This window comes from Lates calcarifer, unplaced genomic scaffold (assembly GCF_001640805.2).
Source record: "Lates calcarifer isolate ASB-BC8 unplaced genomic scaffold, TLL_Latcal_v3 _unitig_5673_quiver_385, whole genome shotgun sequence".
NCBI classification, from domain to species: Eukaryota; Metazoa; Chordata; class Actinopteri; family Centropomidae; genus Lates; species Lates calcarifer.
Window position 1 is genome coordinate 32,611 of NW_026117659.1, and position 8,286 is coordinate 40,896.

Sequence of the window (8,286 nt, forward strand, 5' to 3'; positions counted from 1 at the left end):
AACTCTGGGAGTCCCGCAAGACTCCTTTCTTTGCCCTTCCAGATGACTTCATCAATAAGTTATTTGAGTCATTGCAGAGACGTATGGATGCAGTTGTCCAAGCTCATGGGAGTCATACAAGATATTCTTTTTCCCAAGGCATCGTGACTTTATGTTGTGATGTTATTGTAGCATGTTTGTGTATTCAAAATAAAGTATCATTTCTACCGTACATTATTTTTGTATGCAACAAGACTTTTGTCCAAGCAAAATCTGACCTTTCTGTCCTAATTAAATGATAAAACTCAAAGAATGATACAAGACTTTATTTTGGTATAATAAGCATAATCTAGAGGCCTTTGCCTTTCATATGAGTCATTTCTGATTCCAACTGATCAACGACAAGTTAAGTATTATTTGTTGTTATAAAGTTATGTTTTGTTGTTCCTACAACTTGGATAAGCGACAAGACTTTTGTCTTGACTGTAGTCCATTATGCAGTCTGTTAGACTGTCAATGTCCTCCCCATGAGAGTCACTGAGCTTAGTCCACACAGTTGTCTCAAAACAGTCCTTCAGAGCCTCTTCAGTCTCGGTGGACCATCTTTTTACTGTGCGGGAGACAGCTGGTTGCCTGTGTACAAGGGTCCTGTACACAGGAAGGAGATTAACCAGATTGTGGTCAGATCTTCCCAGGGGAGAAAGGGGTGATGCGATTTATGCCTCCTTGGTGTTGGCATAAAACAGGTCCAAGGTTCTATTGTCTCTGGTGTGGCATGTCACATACTGGGTGAAAGTGGGCAGAGTGGAGGCCAGAGAGGCTTGATTGAAATCACCAGAAATAAGAAGGTGGGCCTGAGGGTGCTGTGTCTGCAGCCTACTTACCAGAGAGTGGAGGACATCACAGGTGTCGTTGGTGAGGAGGGAATATACGCTGCTATCATGATAACGTGCGAGAATTCCCTCGGCAGATAGTAAGGCCTCATGGTAACAGCCAACAGTTCAATGTCCCTACAGCAGAGTCGTTCTGTAATAGTGATGTGCCCACCACACCATCTATCATTACAAACACAGCCAGTCCTCCTCCTTTCCCTTTGCCCCTCTCCATTGTTCTGTCCGCCCTCACCAGATGAAACCCATCCAAGAGCGGCGGATTAGGCATTACAACGCTGCAAAAAGCTGTTTCTCGGACACTGGCATTGCTCAGAGGGAACAAAACATTATGAAACTTTCATAACTCTGTGGCAGAGAGTTCAGTTTATGAGATTTTCAATTTCAAGTTTTGCAGCTTCATCAGCTCAACAATGATAAATAATAGTTTACTTACTTACATTGCCACTCAAAGGGCTGGAAACAAACAGTTGGATGAGGAGTTAGCATCTCTGTGCTAAAAACACGCACATTCTCTAGTCACAGGGCAGAAAAACAAGAAATTCATGATACCTCACTTCTGCAGTTTAGTATTGGCTGAGGCTGCAATCCCACCCTACACTATTAGAGGGAAACATATAAATGAAAGAACTATGCCCTCTAGAGGCCTGGAAACAAATTAACAGTTCCAATACAAACATCATAAAGTAGACATCACTTTGATTTAAAGGAATGTGGTTAGCATTCTAATAAACAAAAAGCCGAGGTTTGTTCTGGTGAGAGAATTTAAAGATTATGAAGATGGTTTGTATATAGGCAGTTATTAACGGGATGAAGATGGTGCTGTGTAACATATGAACCTAATAAAGAAGACCCCAATTTTTTAAGGAAGTGAACAAGGCTTTAGGGGAAATGGAGGGGCAGATTATTCTAGCTGGAGACTTTAATCAAGTAATTGACACGTTTCTGGATAAAAGTAAATTCAGTGGGCTGATAACTAACTAGATAACTAGAGACAGGGCTGCATTACACATTCTCTGTGAAGATTTAGATTTGGTAGGTATTTGGTAACTGGTGAATCCTAGGGAACAGGAACTCATATTCCAGGATAGACTTCTTTCTAATTTCAAGTTATATTATAGAATCAGTAACAGTGTATGTATGAATGCAATGGCCCTGTCAGATCATGCAGCTAAAGAGCTTTGTGTTGACATTAATACAAATAAAGAGAGAAAGGTTAGATGGAGGCTAAACACATCACTTTTACACAATGAAACAGAGGCGGGACCAAGTCATTGCTTTGCAAGTCACAAGTAAGCCTCTTTGCCCTCAAGTTCCGAGTCAAGACAGGCAATTCCCAAGTCAAGTCCAAAGTCAAGACCGACAAGTCCAAAGTCAGGGGTTAGGGTTAGGGTTAGGGTTTCAACTAGTTCCACAGCAGTCTGTCCTGTCCTGAACAAATACATGAACATAACAATGCACACATATGTCAGAGCCCTATGCTGCATTGCATTTGCAAAAGACCAAATTGGCCAAAAGTCTGTCAGTCATTTGTGCATGATGGGGATGTAGTATGATGCCACCATGGCTGAAAACTCGCTCCACTGGAGCACTGGAGGCAGGCACTGCCAAGACTCTGATGGCCACTCGGAACAGTGAAGGAAGAGTCTTCATGTTCAATGCCCAGAACAAAAGGGTGTTCTGTCCTTCGGCTATGTCAACTTAGCTGTAGTGATGGAGTAGTCCCAACATCCTTCTTCTGCCTCTTATGGTATGCAGCAAGCGCCCTTCTCCATCTCTGAGGTCCTCTTGCTCTTCTTCATCAACAAAAGGAACAGGCTGCTCAGTCTCTGCAGCATCTTGCAGGATCAATTCTGGAAAAACATGTAAAAACAATAGCAGAAACAATAGAGTCCTTATTAGCATTTGTGCTGGTGATGCAGTGTATTAGACTGAAATACTACAGAACACTTATTATTGTTGTAGTCAATTAGATCAGATTATGGGGGAAAAGTTACATTAGACTCAGTAACATTTACCTTTAACTCGTTGTGCCACCTCTGCCTTGACGTCACGACTGACCATCACATGGGGCTCCACCCACAACAGAGAAAAGGCTGGATCCAAGGCAGCTGCTTTGAGGTAGACTGGATCTGAAAAAGGAGCAGTGACCCCATCTTGTGTCCTCCAAGAAATCATCTGTTCAGGGATGCCTGGAGACTTCTGACCAGGCTGCTCAGGAAACAGACTTGAGGCTTCAGCTTCTCAAGGACTAGTAGTTGAGGGACAAGACGGATGGAACAACAGCACTGATTGTGATGACCTTCTCCCCGTGTCAAATCAGTTGCTTCTCCAAATGGCTTCAAGATGTCCACCAACTCCTTCAACAGATTCCACTCCCGTGCTGTGAATGACAACTCTCTGTGCCCAGCCTTTTCTAGAACAGCGCAGAGATTGCACTGGAGAAGTGCCTTCACTTGCCTCAGTGTTGAGTTCCATCTTGTGTTGACTGCAGCAGGGATGCCTTTCTGTTGCCCAAATTCAGCATCGAAACACATCTTTGAATGTTGTGCTTGTGTGCAGCAAAAAGCTGAGTTTTGATAACTTTGAAAAAGAAGGAGATATCACTTTTGTTTCTTTCAAACGGTCTCCCACCACCAGCTGAAGAGTGTGCGCAAAACACTGCAAGCGCTGTTTCTTTACCATAGCAACATCTAGTGTTTGCTGATCTTCCAGGGTTAAGTCACACCAGAGCTCAGGGTCATCAAGATGATCTCTGTCATTGCCATCCTCTTGTTCACTGGGGAAGCACACAGTGAATGCTTTTTGCATGTTAGCACCATTATCACTAATAATGTAGTCCAGTTTATCTTTAATGTATTCATCACATTTTGACTCAAATTGGTCACAGATTCTTTCAGCGGTGTGTGAGCCTTGGAAGGGCTCACAGGCCAAGAGATTGGACTTCAGCTGTATCCTCTCTGCCTCTTTCTCTATCCAGTGCACAGTGACACCCAGGAATCCCCTCATCTTCCGGTCAGACCAAATGTCCACAGTGACTAAAACATGGTCAGTGTTGCTCAGTTGAGTTTTTAATTTTGAACGTCCCTCTTCAGCGAGGTTCTCTGTTTTTGATGTCAGTGTTCTGCGACACACTAGCTGAGTTTATTTTGAATAGTCAGAAAAGCTTTCTTAACATGCCCCCGTGATTAGATGTTTTGGGCAGCTTGCATGTGACCTGCGAGATGAAACTCAAGGAACACAAGGTCCTCAAAGCTGCTGTGAGCATAGTACCAACAGAAGGATGTGAACATCTAACCTCTGAATGAATTCCAGTGAACATGCAGCGTCTCTTGGTAGTGAAGACTGAAGCTGTAGTAGTAAGAAAAGACAGCAGCAAGCCTGGACAGAGAAGCTGTGTCCTAAATGACACACCCCTCAATACTGATCATTCAGTGGTGAAAACAGCTTCCTGGTGTTTCACCTGAAACTTGACAAAGAAAAACTCATTTCAGCATTGACACCACTGTTGTCACACTAGAAATGATACCATGCCCAGGAAACTGATTGATAGACAAGCCCTGTTGTTTTAAAAAAAGAAATGTATTTTTAATACTGTATTGATCATGGACTGATCTGAATTGATGAGTATTTAATATTTGTGTGGTGTAATGTAAAAAAAACAAAAAACATGACTTACACTTGCAAGAAGGATCAACCCCTCCAGAGTCTCAAAGAAGTGAGTCATCAGCAGTTGAATGGTTGAATGACAGTAAGTTAGACTCAGTGGCAGGACTCCCAGACATCTGCAGTGGTGGGTTTGTTCTTGAAGAACTCCATGTTGGCTTCTTCACACTCCCCCATAGCTAGCTCAAGTCCATGCAGCACTTTATTACTTAAGCAATATTAACCGAGAGGGTGTGCTTTAAGCGCCTCAGCTTTCTCCATCAGCTGTGCCAGTGACACAGCGCTATAACTTGAAATTCATGTAAAGGTTTGCGGTTGCAGAAGCTACATCTGTGTGAGTAAATAAATGCAACCTCGGTCCTGACCGCATCACTGTCGTGCTCAAATGTCGTTAACGCACACCCTCTCGGTTAATATTGCTTAATTAACAGGTGAGAAGGAGATCTCCGGTGTGTTAAAATCTTATCAGGAGGAGGTGATTGGAGTTGTGATGTATTTTGCCCATTGATGCTAACGAGCAAAACAAAGACTCTTACCTTGTAATTGGAGGCGGGTGAAAAATTTGTCCAGTGAAAATGTGAGCTCATGTGTTCTTTGTTTTCCCAAAATGCAATTCAAAAATACAGTAATGTACTGTTTTCTTTCATTTAAACAATTATACTGTAAAATACCGTAAAAATAATACTGTAGTACTGTAAAAGCAATTTACCAAGAAAAATGGCAATGTACTGTATTTAAAGACAACAGTATTATACTGTTGATATTTTCACGTAAATTTACAGTAATTTGTTACAGTGTTGAATTACAAATTCATTGGTTCACCTACTCCCTTTCCATCTATATTGTGACACGAGCTCATTGGATGGGGGAGAACAATAGAACAAGTTAGCCGGTGTTACTGCTCTTGTTTTTGCAGATTTAGATCCATTAACTTACATTATTACTAATGGAGAGGTCTCATTCCCACTTGGAGACTGGGAGAGATATTGAGGTGTCTCAGTTGCTGAGAGTTATATAAATTCTTGCATGACTTTTTTGGACCTGCAAGATTAATTATTTTTGTTATTTAAATTGAATGGGTTATATTGCTGAGATTTCTTTTGAATTTTGATAGGATGGTTGATTTTAATTGCAGGTTTTCCAGAAATGGTGTCTTTACAACACCAAACTTCTGGATTAAATGTTGAAAATTAACAATGGTATTATCTTGAATGATATGTGTCATGGTTCCCATCCCATTCCCCAGCTCCAGTCCAGTTTTTGTCTCTGTCCCGTCTTCCCCTCCCTCTGTGTTTTGTGTGTGTGTGCTCTCCTACAGGGGCGTGGCGTGGCACCGGCACAGCTGCAATCAATCATTCATCATCTACTGCTTATCTTCCCTGGTCCTACCTCCACTCGACACCAGTTTGTTCTGTCCACTCTCGTGGTAACCACTGGTCCCTCAGTTTGCTATCATAGCTTTGCTGTCTGTCTTTTTGTAAGAAGAGTATCTTTTGTAACTTGTTCTGTGTTTGTCACAGTTCTCTGCCGGTGCCCTTGCCCATCCCTGAGGATCCCTCACCAGTTCCTGCTAACCTCTTGGCTTCTCCCCCTGGACCCTTCAGTACTCCGGAGGCTGCTGGAGAACAAGCTGTTTGTGAAGGCCGAGAAGTGAGTTTCATGTATCCTCTGTAAGGTTTTTTTTTTTTTTTTTTTTTTTTTTCTTCCTCTCGCTCTCTCTCCTGCTGAACGCAATTATGATGTAGGAAACCAGGAACTCCTTGCTGTAGTGTTGGCTCTAGAGGAGTGGAGGCATTGGCTGGAGGGGGCTGAAGTTCTGTTCCTTGTTATGGACTGACCATAAGAACCTCATGTATCTTCAGTCAGCGTGGAGGCTCAACCCTCGTCAAGCCCGATGGGCCTTATTCCTGACCCGTTTCAACTTCACCCTATCCTACAGGCCCGGCTCGAGGAACATTAAACCAGATGCTCTGTCCCGTCAGACTGAACCCCCAGTTACCAGCACTGACCCAGAAACCATTCTTCCTCCTTCCTGTGTGCTGGCTGCTGCTCAGTGGGGAATTGAGACCCTGCAGAATCACCCTGCTCCAGGTAATACCCCAGTTAACTGTCTGTTCCAACAGTCAGGTCCCAAGTTCTCCAGTGGGGTCACTCCTCCTGCCTTGCCTGTCACCCTGGTATACACTGCACCCAACAGTTCATTCTACAGAAGTTCTGGTGGCCTTCCTTGTTAAAGGATGTCTGGGAGTTTGTGGCTGCCTGCTCTCTGTGCCCGAGGCAAGTCTTCCCATCAGCCCCCCCCCTTGGTCTTCTCCACCCTCTGTCCATTGCCTCACAGGCCCTGGTCCCACATAGCTGTGGACTTTGTCACTGGATTGCCCCCTTCACAAGGTAACTCTGTCATTCTCACAATTGTGGATCATTTTTCCAAGGGTGTGCACTTTGTCCCTCTGCCCAAACTACCTTCAGCTCTGGAAACTGCAGACCTGCTCATTCTCCACGTATCCATGGTATCCCTGTTGACATCGTCGCAGACCGGGGCCCCAAGTTCACCTCCCCAAGTGTGGCGGGCCTTCTGTAAGGCTATAGGAGCAGCGTCCAGTCTCAGCTCCGGATACCACCCACAATCTAATGGTCAAGCGGAATGAGCTAATCAAGTCTTCCCTTCCCTTGTTTTTGTGTGTGTGCTCTCCTACAGGGGTGTGGCACTGGCACAGCTGCAATCATTCATCTACTGCTTATCTTCCCTGGTCCTACCTCCACTTGATGCCAGTTTGTTCCGTCCACTGGTCCCTCAGTTTGCTATCATAGCTTTGCTGTCTGTCTTTTTGTAAGAAGAGTATCTTTTGTAACTTGTTCTGTGTTTGTCACAGTTCTCTGCCGGTGCCCTTGCCCATCCCTGAGGATCCCTCACCAGTTCCTGCTAACCTCTTGGCTTTCCTTTCTTCCCCCACCTGACTACTAGCCCTGGCCTTTTCCCTCACTCCCTGTTTGCTCACCTGTTTTGCCTTGCTGTCACAATTAAACCACTTTGTTCACTACTCCCTAGCAGTCCTGTTTCCTGACTCAGCGTTGAGGTTCAACATTGATAATCCCTAACAGATATGGTGACAATGTGTAATTCATTTATCCTTGCAGACAGTGAAATTTTCTTTATTTTTATTGATGGAGAAATCTGGATTGCTCCAAAATAGTGATCTGAGGAGTTGGTAATTTGAAGTGTGTAGAAATTTAATGTACCCTTTGTTTTATGTTTAATGAAAATGTTCTTGCATGAAATCAACAGAGATATGCTTCTTCCTTACAGTCCCTACACAGTGAAGTGATTTCCACCAGCTGACAAAGCTGAAGCTATAGTTATGTATGCTGGTTCTGTTTTGAAGACTGTGGTGTTCATTGATGACTTAGCTGATGAATGGGAGGATGGGAGGGGTAATTTAGTTAAGACACTCACATCAATGTTTGAACGCTTTATTACAACAATAACACACTTTGAGTTTTGGTTCTCTGAGACTGTAAACACAAGTTTTGCATGAACACTAAAAAACATTCTTATTTCACAAATTAAAATGCTAATAAAAGAATTTTGGTAGCAATATCTAGTACTGTCTGTTTAATGTGAGGCCACAGCCAGCATAGTTTAGTATAGCACAAGGACCAGAAACAGGTGGAACAGTTAGCCTGGCTTGGTCCTGAGGTAACTAATTCCACCAGCCACTAATAGAAAGTTACACAAAAACTTAAGGGTAAA